This window comes from Homalodisca vitripennis, chromosome 1, assembly GCF_021130785.1.
Source record: "Homalodisca vitripennis isolate AUS2020 chromosome 1, UT_GWSS_2.1, whole genome shotgun sequence".
Classification (NCBI taxonomy): Eukaryota; Metazoa; Arthropoda; class Insecta; order Hemiptera; family Cicadellidae; genus Homalodisca; species Homalodisca vitripennis.
Window position 1 is genome coordinate 75,235,062 of NC_060207.1, and position 24,633 is coordinate 75,259,694.

The window sequence follows — 24,633 nt, forward strand, 5'->3', positions numbered from 1 at the left end:
AAGAGAGTTAAAAACATTGTTTGAAAATATTTGTATCGAACAGAATTGAGACTTAAATTTCGTAGAGAATTATAATATAAATGTTCATAATAACTGACATTGTTATGCAGTTACAAGTCTTGTGTAAAACCATAAAGTTAATATTATTACAAACTGAATCATCAGGATAATACATAACTATATAATAATTAAGCAACATTTGATACCTTGGACATAGAATCACCATATCTGACGACCGTCTCAGATTCTTTTAATTGTCCCCATTAGATGTATACAAATTTTTCCTGACGTTTTCTGATAACTTTTGGTATTATTTCCTTTTTCTCGTTTTATTTACTTTAGTACCTAAAATTAAAACACTAAATAAGATTGTATTAATATTCAAATTTTAATAATGGAATGCTAACTTAGAATTAAAAACTCGGTCTGCACTTTTTCCAAGGTAGGGACCATAAGAATTTGGTAATTAATTGTAAAACTTAGTATACTTACTAATATGAAACCTTCTCTCGCCACAAGTATAGGTCAGATTGTTTATCGTTTCCAATGTCTCACTGATGTAAAACTAACAGTCATTAAGAGAATGTATTAATGTTAAGTAACATGACATTTGTAAGACCTGAAATAACTGCTGCCATTTCAAATGTCAATACTGAACATTGGTAGTTGTCCAAACACATTTTCTGCTGTAAATGTGAAAAAATATTACTAGATCGTTGATTTAATATTATTTTAGTTGATTTAATATATAAAATAATAATAAGATATTTTTATTAAGAAGTCTTTTTTTAATGTTGCAATATAATTGTAGGACAAGAATTGGAATTAAACATTTTCAAGGAAGTGGATAATTCATTTAAAACGAGCTTTTGTATTTTACCATTATTCATTATTAAAAACATTACAAAATAATATGACCATCTTAACATGTATTACTCATTTATTCAATAATAATAATAATATAATTTTTGAAATTTATCCGAAAATGTTTTTCCTTTATACTTTCTTGTCTAAGACAATATTACAGATGTTTTGCAGTGTAATTCATGTTTGAATAACAAATTATTACCCATTTGAAGGCTAATTTTTCATGGGAATTCTGCCAATGAATTAGTTTTATGCTGCTAGTGTGAGAGAACTTATACATAGCAAACAAGTTCTTTCTACTAGTGCTAGAAAACTAGTTGTTATGGCATCAGTGTTAAAACCGAGGTTCATACTATAAGCGTTAAAGAATTGATTTTTTATAATTTATTTTAAAATCTACCAGTGATATAGATTTAACTATAAACAGTCTTGGAAGTACACATAACTTCCTAGGGTTTAATGTTGCAATTACAAAAAATTAGACCTCATGTAGGTTACCATGACTTGATCAAAATTTTATCACTTTTAAAGGTAAAAATATAAGGATATCGAATAACATTTTATATTGTATCACTTTTACTTTATATCGAATAACATTTTATATTGTATCATTTTTACTTTATATTGAATAACATTTTATATGTATGTATGTAAAAAATTTACATTAAATTAACATATCTTGTGAGAGAGAGCATAAGCCCTTTTTATTTTGAAACATGAAAGTGGGTTGGAAAATACTAAATCTTCATATTGTTAATCTAAATTTCCTTTCTATTATTCAAAATACAAATTTACATTTCTTAATAAAAATGGACTTCTAAATGTCGTCGACTAGACACGAGCCCTTTATCAAGAAACCCTATCAAACTGTCACGTATTAGCTATAAGTTTATAAAGTATCCTTTTTGTATTATTAATAAATTACCTTATTGTCAAAATAATATGTACATTAACGTTTGTTTCAAATAATAAAAGCACACGCATACCCTTTGTCAGCTATTAATAGAATACGTTTAAGTTGCAGCTAATATTACGTAATCTTTATCAAAGTAATTTTTATTTATTTTACTGGCGCCTATTGGGTTTTTGTCAAATCAAAATTAATCCACTACTTTTTTATCTTCAATTATTTTTATAAAATAAAAACTGTATTAATAGTTAATGTATTGTATTGTAATTGTAAACAAATATTTAAGAAATGTGTTTGTCTTAAAAGATAAATGACCATTGAAACCTTCGAGACAGTACTATTATTTTTAAACAACTGAGACGATGATACTAATCGTCAAGTTTATTTAGAAGACACGAACTGTGCCTCACATTGATTTATAAGGAGACACCTAACCAGCTGTGTTGGATACAGAAAAGTATTACTCAAGATTTCTTACTCACTAGTTTAATCATAACTCTCTCCACAATACAATCTGATTGGTCAGCGCGATATCACGTGGTCGCTTTTCTCTGTTATTCCAAGAATAATAAATTCGTCAGGCCAAGTCTTCCAATTTAACGTTACTTATCTGGGAAACAATTTGGAAACTGGTCAATTGTACTCGTCTGGTAGAAATAAAACGAACATACAAAGATATATCTTCCTCTAGAACTGTATGTTTGCTTTAAATAAGCCTTATTAATACTTCTTAATAATTCTACTAGTATTACATTTTTTTAATAATGGAAAACTATACGGTTAGAATTAGTTATGCTACAAGTGTTAGGATCAGTACTACAGGACTATAGTTTTTGTGACAGCTGAGTAGGAAGACTTTGTGTTATGGATCACCAAACATCTTACTAAAAATGAGTCTAGGGCTATAAAACAGTTATGTCAACTATGTGTGATTGTATTAGGAAATGTCTATTCTGACTGTTACAATACAAAACGTTAGTAAACCGACTTCCATGTTTAATTGCCATATAATCTGATGCATGAAGTATTGTGAGGTCAGGTAACCAACCAAGCGTATATTACAAGCCTGGTGGCATCATTGTTGTCGAGTGTTACTATAAACTAAATATTCATTGATATTACATTTTTTCCTAAACTACAATTTCAAGATTACAGAAAAATTAAACTGTTGTAATATTTACTTTTATTTGGACAATACCTGATTTAATAAACAAAACTCGCTGTTAATAAATGTCATGTTACTACTTATGTTGTCAATTTGTTACATTAAATGGTTCCCAACCCTAGTTTGAAATTATTGAAATCAGGATATTGCAAAGGTATCCAGTCGTTTAAGGTGATGCATCCGGTATTTGAGTAGATTTTTTGTTTGTAATTTTAGAGTCACAACCCATTAAAGAAAATACACCAAAATCTTTAGCCCATTCTACGGGAAGTTGCGTGCATTAACGTAAAAATCTAAGGAAATGTTGTAATCAGATCTGAATAAACCTACAATAGGTAAAATGTGAATTTATACATTGTGTATATGAATTATAACACAGGGAATGTGATTTATCACTTAAGTACATGAACTATTTTTAACGACGTATAATTAAAAAAAATTTATGTAGTTTTGTAATTAAAAATATGTCACCTCATCCAATTATCTTGCATGTGCAATCTGTATTCACAACCTTACTCACAACAGTTTTTCTCTGAGGATCATCACAATATATCAATCTAAATGGCTGCAATTCTCTTGTACATGCCGCACACAATATTTGTGTGGCTAAACAATATACTAAAACAAACAACGTGATATCAGTAGAATAGAAATTGCATCGTCTTAACAAAAACTCACATAGGATGAACGAAATCAGTTACGGTGATGTTACGTACAACTGTGTTGTTACGGCACTGTAACAAGCGCTCAGACTGCGTGTTAATAGTAGACAATTAACACATCTTGTGAATATAGTTCTGAACACACGAGTAAAGACAATGCAGACCTAGACGTCTCAGACAGATTTGTAGCTAGAACCATAAATAATTCACTACTGTTCGCAAAATATCTTAAATGGAAGTACTAGGCATGCGATCGGATCGCGCTCTAAACAGATGTTTAAATGAGATCTCAGTGTTTTTTCCTTTCTGCTCACATAATCTACTCAATCGTGTTCGCCTTCATCTACAGCGACGTTAATACAATTTATGAAAATATCAATAATGGAGTTTTATGTTTATGATGTTTGGAACTTTTTTATGTCAAATAATGTAACTTACTCAAATGTCACGTTTCTCAACGGTTTGGTCATCATGATGCCATCGTCATTTGTTGATAATGAGCGAGCTACAGTGTAAATTGTGTCATCTTATTAGTTTTTATCGTACATTTCTCAACAAAACAAATTATATATTGCAATCTAGCCGCAAATAAAACACAATTACGTTATCTTCATATTCATTCCTCTTTTCTCAGAAGATTAAACACATGTACCATTCCCGGAATATACGAGGACGGCGCAGTAAATAAGTGAGCGCTGAAGCTCGGAGCGGTTACTATGGTATCCTAAGTTTACATTAAAATTGTATTATTCCATTGTTCTTATTTTAAGTTTTTTTTTTTCCAGTAAATCCACATTTTTCGAAGTTCAGTTCCTTGGGCATAATGTCTGATTTGGACACTTTTGATTCATCCTTAGGCCGAGTGTTATTTGCAAGTGACAACAGTCCCAGTAAACCTGTTAAGTACGTCTCCCTTGTGGGGAATTGTACAACCAACAAACGGTCTCGAGTGTTGGGTACTTACGTAGTAGATTATATGGGATTAGAAGGAGTTATCAGGTCAATGGACAAACAACATAATGTGTTAACCACAATACTGACTAGATCTGCCAAATGACCAGCCTGGCATTCACTAAAGAGTTCCATTTATATTGTAAGGGTCTTCAGTGCAATACATATGCCACTAAATGACTATTCACCTATGCAGAAAAGTGTGGTGATATTTGTTATTGACTTTGTGTCTCAGTCCATCAAACACGTTCCACAGTACGGATTCCTACGTGTTATATGAAATCCATCCACACTGTACACGCCTAACACAAGTTACAGAGATACCTGCCTGTCTGAAGCGAGCTACAACCGATATAACCGAGAGTTACAACAGTCAGGATAACGTTCCTAAATGGGTACATGCTAAGTAAAGGGATAAAATGTTTTCACAAGAACCTTATTTAGTTTTCCAAGTAATCCTGGCAAGGTTTCACAGTTGGACAAGAACCAAGGATGAAAATGGATGTTGTAAAGTATTGGTAGTTTCAAAGCAGCCTAGCACTTGTTTGACATCTTTTAAACCCAAATGTGACCAATATGGTTCCCAGTGGGTCTGGGATAGTCGTAGGGGTGAGTGAATACTTTGCCTATATTGAGTCAATAAAGGGTAACATATTCTTTAACGTTCTGTATATTCCATCTACTTTTAAGTCTAACCCAAAAACAATTCATGGTTCAGATATTCATATTCAGATAACGTTTCCAATTCCCAAGTCCTCTCTAAACGAAGACACTGTGAATTTACTAATGCAATATTATAAAGTCTCAATCGCTTCACATTTTCATTTTCACTTGTGACGTAACTTCACCATTGGCAGGTTTCCATAATTGTTGTGAAACCAGCACCGACAATTAATTGGGCAAATGTGAAAGCCAATGAGTGGAGGGCTGGGGGTGGGGGAGGATAGACCTTGTGCCTACTAACATTGCCACTACTGACCCACATGATCCTCAGTCGGGCAAGGCTAGGCGGCAATGGTGTCACGGCCGGTACCGCTGCTGCTAGCTCGACTCTTGCGTCACTCCGTGTCGACTCTACTCGTATATGGCGATATGGCAGCGGTACGGTACACTCATACTCGCCGCCAAATGTCACCTTTCATAGGTTTACAGTCATTTCACCCGTGCACCTGTCCATATTAGCTCCGTTCCACTTCATAGGAATTCGTAGATTTAATGGCGTGCTTGGAAATTACCTAATATTAATCAACAAATTGCAATAAAATCAGAACGTACTATTTGTAGACCAATTTTATTAATGGCTATTATGAAGTTAAGAGCATAGAACTCTCACTAATTTTGATTTTCAATTGTGAAATATTTACAACAGATATTTTTCAAAGTAATGCCTAGGAATTTTAATGGTGTCATACACAAATAAATATCCATCCATTTCAACAATTAGGGTTCAGTGATTAAAAAATGTCTTAACTTTGTTATTTACCAGGAAATTGTTATAATTTTTGTGCAAACAAGTTATGTATATTAATACTTTATATACTCAAGCCCGTCCTAACATATTAAAAATAAACATTAATAAAATAACAATTTTTCTTTTATTTTTATTTAACTTTCAGAGACAATGCCAAAAAGAGTACTAAATTAAATCTTAGACTCAGTGAAACTATACTACATTAAAAGAGGCCTCTATTTTTTAAATTTCTACTATTTTGTTTTAAGTCAGTCTTCAAATATAAAATAATTAGAGCGTTTTTATATTGACCTCATTCAAAATAAGACGTTCCAAAATTGTTTGGCCTAATATAAGTAAGTTATCTGTATAAAGTGTTACTATTATTTTTATAGAACATTACTTCGAATGGCTATCTTTACCATTTATTAATTGTGTTATCAATAATTATCAACTATTGTTAAAATATCGTCCATTGTTAACCGGAAAGCACTGCAAGAATAGCAAGGTTAATTGCATTATACTTAAAATTTCGAAATTCGTTTTTAAAGTTATTAAAATTGTGTTGTACATTGTTTTGCCTTGTCAAGGACTTTACGTTAGTTTATCATCATACTAGCGGGCCCGGCGCGCTTTGCTGCGCATTTCAATAATTTTTTGCAAAAGTTGCCCGCGGCTTCGCACGCAATTTCCCGTTGAAAACAGTACACTATAATCACTTATTCTTTTTCTATCACATTCTAAACATTGCTGAGATAATTGATAGTCGTTCCATCGTGAGCCTCTTGGGCGTATTATGAAGGTATGTACCATATTCCTGCCTCTATCTAGCTGTTACCCACGGCTTCGCACGCAAATCTTAAGAACCGAAGTCCTTATATTACTTAGTAAATTTTTTTTTTTTACTATAATAAATTTTAGATTAAATTAGTTATATCTCCGATGCCACGATTGAGCTTGCTTTGTTGTCTCAATCGAGAGAATATGTACACACGGAGTTTTGAGAACCATACTTCTGTCAAAAAAAACAACTAAGGTTGATTTTATAACATTCTTTATATCTGTAGCCAACGTAAGATAGTAATTATGATATCTGCATTACTCTTCTGATCAAGCATGAGCATGGTTTATATTAAATAAATATTGCAGTTAAAGGTGAATTTTTACGTCAAATTTGAATTGTATTATCTGGATAGTAAAGTCTATGTTTAACAGTGATTGCAAAAACAGTTTAAACAAAATTTGTCGTTTCTCTTAAGCTTACTCTATGCTTTAAAACTATAAGTGTAATATATGTTTACAAAGAACAGCTGATTAAAAATTTGAAAAGACGTTAACATATGTTTGCTGCAATGCATTTCTTATGGGTATTTCTGTAACCAGTGGGGCGGAATCCTGAATCGGGAAAGGGATGGGCATAGCTTATAAACCTTCTCCGTGGAAAAATACATATACGTACAAATTTTCATCATGATCGGTCCAATAGTTCACGATTCCATAAAGGACAAACATACAAACATTCATTTTTATATATATAGATAAGTATCAAGTGTACATTATTGTGTTGTTTAAACATGATGGATGGTAAATTAAACCTTTTTTCCAAAGCTCCAAGATTCTTCATGATGGATAGTACTAATTTTTAAATATAATTGTTTAATATGTGTAGATTATAATCACTCCCTCAATGAATAATTCACAAATATTAGGGCGCACAATATAACTTAAATTTTGTCGGTATTTTGTAAATCATAGTACTAGACTACATAGTACTACATAGTCAAAGGACGTTTTGATTAATATTCAATTAGATTATATATTGTTATCTCTGTGCCATTGTAAGCAAGATATGGTGTTACACTTTTGAAGTATACAGTTTGGGAAAACTACATTTGTTTTTTTCTTTCGAATAAAATAAACTGACATTACAAATTGATTAGCTACTTAATTATTTTGCAAAATTATATCAAAAGTAAAGAAGTATGCTGTAGTAGAGTTGGTATGAATCGTCAACTCTGTATTCGCATCAGAACTTACCGCCCGTGTCGGCCTTGGGCTCATTTTCCAACTTGCTATACAAATTGATTACTACTCAATTATTTTGTACGATATTATATATTAAAGAAGTATGCTGTAGTAGAGTCGGTATGAATCGTCAACTCTGTATTCGCATCAGAACTTACCGCCCGTGTCGGCCTTGGGCTCATTTTCCAACTTGCTATACAAATTGATTACTACTCAATTATTTTGTACGATATTATATATTAAAGAAGTATGCTGTAGTAGAGTCGGTATGAATAGTCAACTCTGTATTCGCATTAGAACTTACCGCCCGTGTCGACCTTGGGCTCATTTTCCAACTTGCTATACAAATTGATTACTCAATTATTTTGTACGATATTATACATTAAAGAAGTATGCTGTAGTAGAGTCGGTATGAATAGTCAACTCTGTATTCGCATCAGAACTTACCGCCCGTGTCGACCTTGGGCTCATTTTCCAACTTGCTATACAAATTGATTACTACTCAATTATTTTGTACGATATTATACATTAAAGAAGTATGCTGTAGTAGAGTCGGTATGAATAGTCAACTCTGTATTCGCATCAGAACTTACCGCCCGTGTCGGCCTTGGGCTCATTTTCCAACTTGCTATACAAATTGATTACTCAATTATTTTGTACGATATTATACATTAAAGAAGTATGCTGTAGTAGAGTCGGTATGAATAGTCAACTCTGTATTCGCATCAGAACTTACCGCCCGTGTCGGCCTTGGGCTCATTTTCCAACTTGCTATACAAATTGATTACTACTCAATTATTTTGTACGATATTATATATTAAAGAAGTATGCTGTAGTAAAGTTGGTATGAATAGTCAACTCTGTATTCGTATCAGAACTTACCGCCCGTGTCGACCTTGGGCTCATTTTCCAACTTGCTATACAAATTCACTTTCTCCTCTGAAATGTAAACATAAACATAATATTAATAAAGTTCTCTGTCTTTATGGAGACGAAGTTACAGTATTAGCCTCATTGATGTCGGTATGTGACGTTTACACTATTAGTGTGTGGTAATCCACATCTGAGGTTTTATGTTGAAACTCGGCCAGTCACACTAGATAATATATTTTATTGAAATTACAATTTTGTAAACGAACACATAGAGAATGCATTTTAACGACCTTGAGTATAGTTTTAAAACCTTGATTTGGTGTACTTTTTTCAAGGTATATATCATAATCAGGTTAGGGTTTACACTCGTAAGTTTTGTTGCAAAATATATAAGTTGACTAATAAAACATATTGCCATACACACACAAATTATCCATAAATGAAATAAATGCATTATTTCGCTATGTCCTGTAGTTGGAATTTTTATTTAAATGCATATATTTTTAAATTCTCATTAATCATATTCATCGTGTGTTATAAGTTGCAATTTATTTTATTATGTATTATACAAATGTTATGTAGTTCTCAATAAGTAAGTAAATGAATTAATCTGCTGTTATTTTTTGTATTAATTAATGGAAAGAATAATGCATGGTCAGGTATGTATGATTGAAGACAGAAGGGTGTACACTGGGACCACAAGCAATTGCATGGTAAAACACACGAGCATGATGACGTAACAGAGCCACGATCGAGTTCTGTGCCTTCCGTGACCTCCTCTGCTAGCAACAAGCCGCTATTTCTGGCTGCAAGTCGTGACCACGATGTTTAATACAGAGTTTAATCAATTCCTCATCCTCTAACACATCTTGTTCAAGAGGTTACTTATACAACATTTTAAGAGGTTCAAGGTGTTGTTGTATTAACAATAACATATCTCATTAAAAGATTTATTTGTTTAACGTTCTAGGTATAACATGAAAACACCTGTTTATATTAAAACTTAACGCCTATAATTCAAGGGGATTATTTTATTAACTTAAGCATATTTAATAGTTTGACACTAACGTATCCCACTCAAAAGTTTACTTATATTAAAGTCCAAATTATCACATTCAAAGGGGTGACTTCTCATGAATCGGAGTGACTTGCACAGTATTTATGTTTGTAAAGACAGTAAATATGCGAGTTTCTGTAAATGTTTATCCCATCCTAAAAAAATAAGGTACTAGCTTTTTAGTCACGTAGGTACCACAACTGTGACAAAGTAAAAGTCATACAAAACTACAATGTGTGTATTTTTTATCAACAGAACCAATATAAAGCAAAACACTTTGAGATTGAAATTTTTTTGTTGAATATGATTGGTTATTCTATAATTGATACGTAGCCGACTGAGGAAGTATTCGGCACGTCCAGTGGGTTTTCGTAACCGCGATAGCCTCTTATCCTTGGGCGTGAATGAGTCTGCCAACGGCCGTGTGTCGCGCGCGGGCCGCTCTGTGTGACTTGTTTGTCGTTGAGACGCGTTCGCGCGCCAACTGGAGAGCACATATTAAGGCCATGCATGACAAAACCACCATTGTTGGTCCCCGGCTCTTTATTCGTCAGAATCGACGTCGGATTTGACCTATTTCTCTAGATGTCAAACTTCTCGATGATTGTGCAATCTTTTCCAACGCCAAAACTCGACCCAAGGCCTGGGACGGGCTTTATTGGGGCGTAAAATTTGAGTGCGTTTGAGTCTGACTTCGACAGGTTTTTATCCCGGAGGAATTTATTTTGCTTCAGTGATTTTTCAAAATGCACTTCTAATCTATAAGCACTTATTACAAAACTATAAAGAGCGTGAAAAATATCCAGATAAGGTATTATATTACACACTGATTCGTCTTAGGCCAGTATTGCATTATGATAATTCTTTTACGTGAATATATTATCATATGTCTTTGATTGAGAATATTAAGTGTGTAATGTGCCAATAATAGTTCAAGTATGGGCATATGTCTATTGTCGTAGGTTCAAGAGTCAAGACAGAGCATAGCCATTGAAGTGAGTAGGACGCATAATATCACTTTTACGGTTAGGTAACTGCTCATCTCCTCGGCGGACGTTCCACAACTGCTGGTCGAAGATCTTTTAAATGTGACCTCTTCGCGTAGTCAGAAGAGTAAACCAATGCATAACAATGAAATTTAGATAACATTACAATGGTCATTAAATTTTATTGTATGATTGCATGGATAAAATTAATAAAATAGAAGTGGAGAATCAATATTCTCATATGAATATACTTATTAGTCACTAAAAACTATTTTTTGATTCCGTTTATCATAAATCCAATGAATAGATTTTCGACGATAAATCTCTTTGATAAAACGGTACTATTATAGCACCATTGCTCTGAGAAGAATAATAGCTAATAATCCAAGAGCCGAGAGCCAGTTTGCATTCTTGAAATCGATAGAGGACTTTCTGTAAGATCGTCAGACACGCTTGTTTGGTGGAGGTCGAAGGGTAGGGGGGTTTGAAAGGGTTTAAAGTATAAAACTATTATTTTTATGCCAAAATGTTATTTTTCCTCGTTTTATAGTACATCGCCGTCAGCCAGATATTGAGACTGAAATTTGCCACGTCCAGGGTCTGTACAGTGTACATGGTTAGCTCACGCTGATTTAACATTTCTTTGCGTGTCTGGCGGTTGTTTAGAAGTGTGTCAAGCTAAGAAAAACATGACTTGAGGGGGGGGAAATGGTTTTATAGTACATCGCCGTCAGCCAGATATTGAGACTGAAATTTGCCACGTCCAGGGTCTGTACAGTGTACATGGTTAGCTCACGCTGATTTAACATTTCTTTGCGTGTCTGGCGGTTGTTTAGAAGTGTGTCAAGCTAAGAAAAACATGACTTGAGGGGGGGGAAATGGTTTTATAGTACATCGCCGTCAGCCAGATATTGAGACTGAAATTTGCCACGTCCAGGGTCTGTACAGTGTACATGGTTAGCTCACGCTGATTTAACATTTCTTTGCGTGTCTGGCGGTTGTTTAGAAGTGTGTCAAGCTAAGAAAAACATGACTTGAGGGGGGGGGGGAAATGGTTTTATCTTTGAATTTCTTTGATACCTTCTCATTTCGACCTCCGCTAAAACTAATGAGACAGACGATCAATTTCTTTCTTAGGAAACATTTCTTGATTGATGTCATGAATACTCACGTAGTGTGCTTATATATGCAAATTGGTTCTCAGCTCCTGAACTATAAGCAAACTTCAATTTTTACCCTTATTTTGCTGCTTGCACGTGTATCTAACAATTAAACATATGACAGTTATTTTAATGATAATTTATTATTAGTTATGGCTCTTGTATCTCCTATTCTCAACATACCTCGTATGGATGAAATGTATAAAAAGCTATTACAAATTTGGAAACCCAATTTTAGTTCAACAATTCAACTGTCGTCCATTGTGTACTTGGGCCTTTTTAAATTTATCAGGATCTGCAAATGAAATACGCCGTTTTAATAATTATAAGTGCATTGTAAATACCTCTACTAAATACTACGGTGAAACTTTATTATTAAACGCTGTTTTATTTTCACGCGTGATATTTAATAAAAACATCGCAAAGTGATATAAGATTTGTATTTATTGCATTTTAATGTTATTTATTGTAAGTGAATTTGAAATGTTCCTATATTTAATAAAAACATCGCAAAATGATATAAGATTTGTATTTATTGCATTTTAATGTTATTTATTGTAAGTGAATTTGAAATTTTCCTATATTTAATAAAAACATCGCAAAGTGATATAAGATTTGTATTTATTGCATTTTAATGTTATTTATTGTAAGTGAATTTGAAATTTTCCTATGATATAAAATGTGTTTTATACGGTTTCACAACATATATATGTGTATATATATATATATATATATATATATATATATATATATATATGAGTTGTGAAACCGTATAAAACACATTTTATATCATAGGAAAATTTCAAATTCACTTACAATAAATAACATTAAAATGCAATAAATACAAATCTTATATCACTTTACGATGTCTTATATATATATACAGTATTTCACTTATTTAAATGAAAAACAGCGTTTAATAATAAAGTTTCTACCGTATATTTAGTAGAGGTATTTACAATGCACTTATAATTACCCACATCTTCAGGAAGCATAATATAAATATCAAGAGAACAAGAAACACAAACAAATAAAAATACAAATACTCATACGCGTATGTATATATGAGTATTCATTCACCTCTTAGTGATTTTTGAACTTTCGGTCCAAAACATGATTGTTGTGTATTTACTTTTTTAAACATGTTTTGGTATTAAACTTTTTTAACGAATTATATCAATTCTTGTTTTAGGTGAGTAGTTATGTTTACTGATTTGTTTCATAGGTTACAATGCATTTATAAAACATTGATAATAGGTCTCTCGTAAATAAGTTATTTGAGTAATTCTAGTTACATTTTAGTTCCTCCGATGTCAATATTCCTCAATGTCTTGATTGAGGGATGGACTATATAACATATGTTTAAGATACATTGATGTGTAGAAAGGTCCATCATCGTTTAGTGGGTTTTTTGTAGAGGATCGGTTTTGGGTATAGGTCCCATTTTTATCTCCTAAAAATTACTCGTCAGTTGTCCTCAATGTTAGAGAATTTTAGACAATTCAGATTTGCTGTGGAATATTGATATTTTGGTTTTATAATGCTATCACTTATTGGAATCTGATATTTAATTAAAATCTCTTGCAACTGTAATGACGATTCCTACAAGGGCTCTCAGAGCACTGGGAGGGGAGGGAATGCTGCCGACAGATTATTTCGGAAGCGGCCCGTTGTTTACATGCAGTTTTGGCTGTGGACGCGGCGATATTTTTAGCGCGTTGAGATAGGCCGGCAGCGTTGAGCGCGCCACGGCGCGGATCTGGGTCAAGTATAATGTTATTATCGGGCCTGCGCTGGGCCGCCGCGCCGTGCCACTCACTGAGACCCCCCCTCCCCCTCACCATCCTCTACCAATCTATACATCCACTCTGCTGTCAATACGCCGATTTATTGTTGGCACTGCACTGTACTCCTTGTAGTAATGTCGTGAGGTGGTTCGTCATGTCCCCGCTAGATCGCATCTCAATGTTTAATTACCATGAGTAGCGACAACAGTTTAGCCTCTCAGTGTGTCAAGGTCCCGCTCCATTGTGGTAGCTCAGACGTTATCCCTGTTCTTATTCCGAGTGTTGTTCTCGATTATCTCTTGACCTTGCAAACTTAGGCGTCATTTTTTATTTACTTTCGTATCGTGTTTTTAATTTAGTTATTTTTTAAAGATATGTGACGTACAACTATGTTATATTTTTCAAACGAAATAAAACATTTTTAAGAAAGTTTAGTTCTTTACTAAATTAGAAAAAAATATAGTACAATCGTGTTATTTTATTTCGGTCAAATCTTATTTCAGACGAGCCCATATTTAGTGATTAAACGTTATCTACAGCGGAGAACCAACAGTAGCGGGTAGTCCTACCAGATTGGCGCCAGTATGTCAAGGCCGTGGTAGGCGTGATATAACACTATCAGATGCCTCCCCACTCTGCCGCCCGCCCGCCTTCTTCACTTCGCTTCTATTAAATTGTTCCCTTCTGGGTTACTAGTAGCATAGTAATGTCCAAGGTCTGGTATTATGGTCATGATGGCCACAGAGGGAATAACATTGGCTATTTTTCAAATTTGAAATTGTTATGTTGACTTACTGCCCTATTAAACAATTTTAGTATTTCAAGGCAACAAGTCCGTACTACAAGATAGAATATATGCAAGTTTCTAATCTGCAAGCCATATCTTCTTATATACGTACAATGTAGATAAATAATCTTTCCTCTTAATTTATCTGATAATGTTAACCAATTTAGTTCAGGGTTTAATTTAATTGTGTGGAAATTAAATTTAACAAACTTCAGACCCCAAGTTGATATTTCAATTCATATTACTATTTTACTCCAAAGCCACATAAAAATGTGTTAAGGAGATATGGTTTCATGGTTTTGAACCAAAATTGTATGTATATACAGGGTGTTCAGTAAAAGTGTTCCAATACTTTGGGGTTACGTTCTACACATAAAAATGAGCAAAAACGTCCATATGAAGGTATGTCCTGGATCCTTTAGATTTCCGTCTATCTGTCTGTATGTGTGTTTTTTTTTATAAAAAAACTTATACATACAAGGTAGACGGAAAAGTAAAGGTTTTAGGACATACCTTCATATGAACTTTTTTGCTCATTTTTTGTGTAGAACAAAATCCCAAAGTATTGGAACACTTTTACTGAACACCCTTTAAATACTACACCTAGTCCAAGCCTTTGTGAGATATTGTTTGCTGGCTGACTGCGTCGTACTGACAGTAACGCTTACCATGTGGACATTAGATTTAAGTAATAAGTAAGATAATGAAGACAAACTAAGTGATACAGATTTCTGTTAATACACCGTCAGTCCATCAATCTTGGCGGTGTGTTGTGGGAGACTTATAGTGGCAGTTTGTGTGTCGCGTATTAGTTTGGTTTGTTGTTTACAGATGTTACACACGGCAGTGCTTAGTTTTAGATGTTGACAGACAAATGTGACAATACGTGTAATGGACATTACCGCCACAAGGAAGCTATCGAGCGACAATGATGGCCTGCGGTCCAATAAGGGCAATATTTCCGGATATCCGGGCTTCGATGATTCTGGAAATGCTAGAAAGGGAGCTATAATCCAGCTGATGGACTTTGAGCCGCACACAGGTGTTGGCATGATTCATACAGCATGAGAACGTACTCCGACAACATACCGGAGTGACCTTGCTTCAAGACAATGACATACATAAAGGATTGGACTTGTGCCAATTACACCCACAGTACACACAATAGTAGTAAATCCTTAGCACATTGAGTACTGCCTATCTAGTGAACACAGTATAAGTAATTTGAGCCGCACACAGGTGTTGGCATGATTCATACAGCATGAGAACGTACTCCGACAACATACCGGAGTGACCTTGCTTCAAGACAATGACATACATAAAGGATTGGACTTGTGCCAATTACACCCACAGTACACACAATAGTAGTAAATCCTTAGCACATTGAGTACTGTCTATCTAGTGAACACAATATAAGTAATTTGAGCCGCACACAGGTGTTGGCATGATTCATACAGCATGAGAACGTACTCCGACAACATACCGGAGTGACCTTGCTTCAAGACAATGACATACATAAAGGATTGGACTTGTGCCAATTACACCCACAGTACACACAATAGTAGTAAATCCTTAGCACATTGAGTACTGTCTATCTAGTGAACACAGTATAAGTAATTTTGGAAACAGTTTATTTTCGATTTTATACAACATGAGAACCATAAGATTAATTCATATATTTTATGTAAAAAATGTATACTCAAATAATTTTAAAAGCGCTATGATATTGAAATAATCCTCTTGTTTAAAGTCAAACTAGAATGTATAGCAATGATTAATCGTTATCATTTTTTCATGCGTTAATAGTTCAGAAAGACCAAAAAAGAATTTAACATGTCATATGGTTACTGTTACTGTTATGTCTTGTCCAGTGGTAATAACTCAAGTGTATGTTTACGTTGGAAGCGTACATTAGAAACTATATGGTTGAATGTAACGTTAGTAGCGTTGACATTAAACTATCATTCAACTGCTATGAAACAGTTAATGTACGAAATTTATAATAATGTGATGTCAAACGCAAAATATACGTTTAAACCAATTTTACGAATTTTGATCTGGTAGTAACAATAGTTATGATCGTTTAACATTAGTTACAGATGGTTAATCTGTAACATACTATAAAGAGAACAAAGTTAATAATACGGTTTTAAGTATTCAAGAAATTAAATAAAAAGTCTGAATTTGTTAACGTACAAAAATTATTATTACACTATGGCTATTGTGCAAAGTCAAACACAACGTTGTAGCATGTTTGATTTGTATCTTTATCCACCTGCATTGACATCCAGTTTCAAGCTTTAAATATTTTACAGTTTTTATTTTATAATTAATTTTGTTATTTATCTATTTCTGAGAAGAATGTTTGATTGCGTATAATACGACGATTGTTGATTGTTTACTAAATTAATAAGAAATTTTTGAAATATTTTGTATACTCACTCTGAAATAAATGAAGAAACCATCATAATATTATGAATCTTAAAATAAATAAACTAAACCCTGCTGTGCAAAATAACTGTTGTTATGCGTAGTAGATCGAAACTAAATTTTATAAGAAAACCCACTGAACATTTACAAACTTACTGAGAATTAAAATTACTGCAAGAATAAAAATCATAGCTGCATTGTGTTTTCTAAACATTTTAAGTACATTTTTATAGAAATCATTATTGTTCGACTAATATTGATTGAATGTGTTGTATGTATTGTGTGAATCATTGGACATGAAACAATGTAAAGAACAAAATTCGGAATGTTTCATGTTATATTTTTCCGGAGGCATTTATTTAATTGTAAGAGGGGATTACTAAAAATATGGTTATAATAAAGACCCATAAACCCCGAATATACAGAGCGTTCAATAAATCTCCCACCGACTTAGTATTTTCTGACCAATTACAGATAAAGCAATAAACACTTGATACATTATTGCTACTCTTAAGAATCTGCCTTTTTAAGGAATTATCATGGCACCTATGCGCATGGTGTCAGAGTACTACTTTTCTTTGTGAAAAGTATATATAATGAGTTATTGATCGAAACTACCCGAAAATTAACTCAAATTTGCCTTGTGTTACTTTGTGTCATTACTAATCGACAGTCGACATGACATACAGTCTTTTATTACATGAAACCACTATAAACCTATAAACGAATCTTTTATGTAGCTTGATAAAATTTTCACATAGTTTCCTGCACATACTAATAAAGGTGTTTAATAAAAATAGTATCACAATAATATTTTTTTTTTTTTTAATTTCATCTATGAACACTTCCTGGACACCTTTAACTTTTCTCAATGTGGCTCGCACGTCGCAGCAGCAACAAAACCTTATGCCACTTTTTAACGAGGTGTACCATAAGTAAATTGTTTTAATACAGTACATCAATTCCACTTTCTTTGTACAAGGTGATTAACTTTTTCGACTGATTTTTCAAAATAATGATACATTACAAATATCGGTATTAAATTATGACATTGAATTTATTGTAATCTATCACTGTATTGGAAGATAATTATGTTACAACAAACTGTTGTATTGTTATTGTAATGTCTACTCCGATACCCTGTTATGGAATATACAGGGTGTACATAAAGTCCTGCACGGGTATAATATTTTCTGAACGATAACAGATAAAGAAACAAGATTTGGTACATCAATACTACACCTAAAAATCTACTTTTTGAAGGAACTATCAGTTTTCTGTAATATCATGGGGACGTCCCGCAAGGAGTCAGAAGGAAATCTTAAATAGGAGCATAGGTCAATATGGACATCATTTTAAAGGGCTTATCTAGCAGAGTTTAATGCCGCAAACCGCACTCAAAAAGATTGATCCAGTACAAAATGGCGGCTGTTCAAAGATTTTACTTGGTTACATTTTATTAGTAGCCATAACCCCAGTAAAGCAAAATTGCAACCAAACGAATACTGCAGCTAACTACTACATTATGCTTGTCAGTTGTACAGAAGTGAATTATGACATTAGTTATCCTCAAGGGTTACAGATTTGGTCCTAATATATTGATAACGGGGAAAACCTGATAACAGTAACAATTAGAAATCTCTTATCTTTGGGTCGCAGTTAGGACTTTCCTATTAGCCAGTCTATTCATAGTAGGCTATTCTAGTTTTCTTGTTTTAGTAGTGCTGTCCATCCATTTTATCAGTGCGCTTTAGTACAAAAGAGTTTGTCGTATTGCTTGTAGTTCTCAACTACACTATGTCGCTTGACGAACGTGAACGTATAACACTTCTTATGATGGTTGGGGAAATAACAGACGATCATACGAGGAAGCATGCCATTTATTTAATGACTACTTTCACGAGAGGCAGCCAATTTCTAGAACAACTGTAGGGAGAACTGTTCAACACTTTATGAAAACAGGAAGTGTTTCCGATCGTCATAGTTCGCTGAGATTTCTAATTGTTACTGTTATCAGGTTTTCCCCGTTATCAATATATTAGGACCAAATTTGTAACCCTTGAGGATAACTAATGTCATAATTCACTTCTGTACAACTGACAAGCATAATGTAGTAGTTAGCTGCAGTATTCGTTTGGTTGCAGTCTTGCTTTACTGGGGTTATGGCTACTAATAAAATGTAACCAAGTAAAATCTTTGAACAGCCGCCATTTTGTACTGGATCAATCTTTTTGAGTGCGGTTTGCGGCATTAAACTCTGCTAGATAAGCCCTTTAAAATGATGTCCATATTGACCTATGCTCCTATTTAAGATTTCCTTCTGACTCCTTGCGGGACGTCCCCATGATATTACAGAAAACTGATAGTTCCTTCAAAAAGTAGATTTTTAGGTGTAGTATTGATGTACCAAATCTTGTTTCTTTATCTGTTATCGTTCAGAAAATATTATACCCGTGCAGGACTTTATGTACACCCTGTATATGTAATTAAAGTTGGTAATAAATAAAATAACTGCTTTCCAATTGTTAGTGATTTTTTTATATTTGTAATATATATTATATAAATTAATAGTTACAAAATAATAACTAATTATTGAAGTACGTTTTACATTTATTTCCTTAGTTTACGACCTTTTCAAATACCAACAAGTTTTGTTTGTTGAGCGTTACTCGTAAAATACATCGTTTAATGTATATTGTATAAAATACGACGTTTTTAAAAACGATTCATTTAAGTGTGCGATAAATGAAACTGTCAATTGTGGGATATTTTTCAGCAATGATGATAAAACACGCAATAAATCAGTTTCGAACATAAACAGCAGCAAATTTCTATGTTCTCGTAAACAACAAACTACAAGGGTGTACAAACAACAAACTCCCTGTATATAACCGTGTAAAACTTAGCGAGGCGGCGTAAGGCGTCAAACTAAACCCTTCATTAGATATTACATACATTGCTGAATTAAACGTCGAAGAGTAATATAATACATTTTTTGAAATCCCACTAATATTATAAATGCGAAAGTTTGAATGTTTGGAGGTTTGTCCTCGAATCACGCTGAAACTGCTATACGGATTGATTGTGCTTAAATTTGGAACATGTATAGATTTTGGTCTGAATTAACATTTAGAGTGCTTTTTACAACCCATAACACATTCATTTCACCAAATAAAGTCGAATTCAAATTGAAAAATTAGTTTGTTTACATTCGAATGTAATGATAAGAACGAAACGTATTTTGACAGCTGTTGACAGTTATAGTTCGACAAACTTTCTGAAACATCTGTTTACATTTGAATTGTATCAATAATAAGTAAACAGTACTTGATCGGTAGTGTAATGCAGATAGTAAATAAAACATTAACATATACATTTTACTCCAGATTGCGCCAGTGACGAATTAAAATCATCTAATGCATTAAATACTGTTATAAAACTAACCTTAATGAACAAAGGTATGAATGTTTTCACATAAGTTACTTTAAACTGGCGGGCTTCCTTGACATTATGATATTACATTTTAACAATGGATAATGGAAAAACAGAGAAATGAATACTAACACGCCTCAACGATTCATTCTTTCCCTGGCTACAGTCCAAAAAACAAGTGTAACGCAAAACTTTAATATCGATTATTTTGGAAATTTGCAAAACCTTAATAAGAGTTTCCCTATTTTACCGAAAGTACATAGTAAGTAGGTAGGACTCTCCCCTAGGTCGTAATAGGCTTTTCAGTCCTAATTATGTGTGTATTTTCTTCATCAGGACAAGGTAAACTCAACTGTATCAACACGATTTTGACCAAAGTAGATTTCCGAGAACTAGATAATCGAACGTATATAAAATTTGATCGAGGCAATATGGCAAGCTAAACTGTGACATAGTAGGTAAGTGAATTTAAATGGTCTTAAGTACGCACTATTTAACTGAAGTAGGCATCTCGGTCCTACGTAATATATATAATTATATGTATATATATATATATATATGTTTTTTCAAATATATATATAATTATAAATATAATAATAATATATAAATAATATATATTATTATTATATTGTTGTGATTCAATGTTTATTGAAATTAAATAAGGCTATTACTATTTATACAAATTTAATGTAAATAAAAGTCATTTGACAGGTGTTTGGTCTTCCGATCATATGTTAGTTTGGTTATTTAAACGCATATGTGACAGATACGGCCAAATACAATATTAATTGAATCGGAAAAAGTAAGCGCTCTGTGGTCTAATGGTAGCACATTCACCCGGCAAGTGAGAGATCCGGGTTCGACTCCCGGCGGAGCAAGTACTTTTTGTGATTAAATGTTTATTGAAATTAAATAAGGCTATTGCCATTTATACAAATTTAACGTATATATATATATATATATATATATTAATATATATATATATTAATATATATATATATATATAATTATAAATATAATAATAATATATAAATTATATATATATATAATTATAAATATAATAATAATATATAAATTATATATGTATAATTATAAATATAATAATAATATATAAATTATATATGTATAATTATAAATATAATAATAATATATATATATATATATATTTATTCTTCGTCAGAACAACAAGGCAAACTCTACTATAGTACTGGAAATATCTTAGACCTGAAATATATGACAAGGACTGGAAAAATACGCTTTTTGACCGAAGTAAGTTTCCGAGACCTGTGTGATCTGAGATTTGTGTTTTCTTGATCGGGATGATTCAGCTGTGACGTTATGTATATAACTAATTAGAACCAAAAATGCTCCTACACGTGCCAAACATGATATAAAAATTAAGTTAGGCCTAAACTCTGATACCATTTACCACGAACTCAAATAATATCTATCTGATGTATGCTTACTTACGTTTAATATTTTTATAGGATTCCCATCATATTACATCATAATAATTGCTTTTACTAAGTAACATTTAAGGACTTTGGTTCTAAGATTGCGTGCGAAGCTGCGGGTAACAGTAAATAAAGGTAATTAAAGATTAAATATGCATGGTTTAAAATTTGGTATATTATGTACTGTGAAATCGAAATAGATTTAAACTTTAAAATATTTTTTATCGAATAGACCAGTTTTTCAGGTGCTCTTATACAGGTTTCAAGGAGTCCTTAAACGAAAGTGGGCAGAATAGTTAACTAAGAGATGAAAAAGTATACGGGAACTTCCAGTGTTGAGGATAATTAATTAGGACTATAATACTACCATAAGGCATACTTAATATTCTTTTTACTTTTTGAGCTTTTGAGTAGACCTAGTTTTGTCAAACTATGCTGCGCACAGTGGGCTTAAGTAATTAAATTCTGGAATAAATTTATTAAATGAAAGTCTCTTCGTATTAATAAGTATTCTAGTGAGTACATTTATTTTAATAATATTATAAATAGTTGAACTATCTTTCCTATCAAATATTTCATTTTAAAAGCTAAGATCATTATGGCTTACTTGTTTAAGCTAACACGTGTATTTTAATGTTTATTACCCAAAGCAAAATCTTATACATTGCTTGTACTAACTATGAAAAACCACATTTTATGCCATTACATGTAACATTTGTTCAAACACCGTGATTTATTATGTGTGTTCGTAATGTACATAAAACTCATTTTATGATTAAGAAGGATAGAGAATTTAAAGATTTGTTTTGTATACAATACTATTTACATATAAGTTTATTTTGTCACATTTTACAATACTTAAACTACGTTTAAGTTTTCTTAAATAGTATTATTAATTATCGTTTTTTGTAGAAAAACTCAACTATTTCATTTTAACCCAAATTATTCATCTCATTTGCAGAGCTGAAATGGCATAGATTGTCGTTTATTGTTTTAAAACTCGATTTTGCAAACTCCAATGCAACTCCTGGCAATATTGAAAAAGGATTTTTTTCTAATAGCGATTTGTCAGATGTACTAACGAAAGATCATGAAGCCGTCACGAGACAAGTTCAGAGCGTTTGCTCGTGCGGCTGCTTGTATGGATATCCCGTTGTGTGAATAAGTACCCAGGATGTCCCATGTCACCAACTACTATGGATAAGTTTCTCGTTGGTCATAAGATACTTGTCTGAATTATAACGAATAAATTTATTATTATTTAAATCTATAGTAATATTGAAATGTATTTTGGATGTGTAGGCCTACACATTTTTCTCCTGGATATCATTTTATTTTTAAATAACTAATAGCACACATACATAACAAACTAACCTAAAACTAAAATTTGCGGAAATTATTTAAAAATTGCATATTATTTATTATACAATATGTGTTTAGTCAGTACTGTATTTTTATTCTTATTGTTGAGCAAATAACGCAGGGTGTTTCAAATGTATATTATATTTATAAACTTTAACACATACAAAATGAAACTCTAAACACATATTTATGAACCTCTCAAGTTCAGATTACCGATGTTCAATATGACCTCCATCAGCGACATGAACAATGTCACATCGTTACTCAAATACCTCCTGTATATTAAAAATAAATTATATTTAGGATGATTTTCTTTTACTCATTTGAACTAATTGCTCATACTTTTTGTTTGTATAAAATATCCACCCTTTCATTTATTCCAACGTTTAGAGCACGTAGGCATGGCGCGGATTATTGTGGGTTCGGATTAGTGTGGTCCACCTCTAACTCCCATTCCATAAAATCATTTGAATACCAAAATATATCCACGGTTTTGAGGTATTTTGAATGTATTATGGCTTCTTCATTGTTAGATTAAATGAAATATTATAACATCAAATGATATAATACAGTGATTTTCAACCATTCATTTACTGAAGAAGATTTTACTATAAAAGAATAAGTCGATAAAAAGGTTTCTATGCAGTTTCATGTGTGTAGTATACTTGATATTACAATCCAATTATTACTCGTCGGTACTTGTTCTGAAGTGTCTTCAAGGTACTCGTACCTTTGTTCAGGAACATAGCTTTGATCAAATGACAATTGTACTCCTGTTAAGTGAACTATACAGGTTGTTTTTTGTTAGGTAACTCAAATCGATTTCGATCCAATGATTTGCTTTAAAAATCAGCTCAGGGCTATTTTGACATGCAACATGAACATGTACTCAACAAATTCTTCTTGCGACTTAAGGTCAAATTTTACAACATTCAAAGCAAACATTTGTTCGTCTTTGCATACCAGACAACTTTTCTATTTGAACTTACTCCCTACTCCAATATAATATTCACTTTCGAGTACAAAAAGTGTTTTAATTTCAATTTAGCACGTTTTAATATTATATAATACACTGTTAAGGTAATTAGATTTTAGTGAGTACTCAAAGTGGTTTAAAATCCACATAAAGTTTATCATAAAATAACTGATAATTTTACATAAATATTACAGTTTTGTGCAATAAATTATAAATGCGTCTGTTTTATGAATAGTGATCGTTCGTATTACAGCTTTTGACTGAATTTTCCTATTTTACGCCTATTGGCACCAACTTTG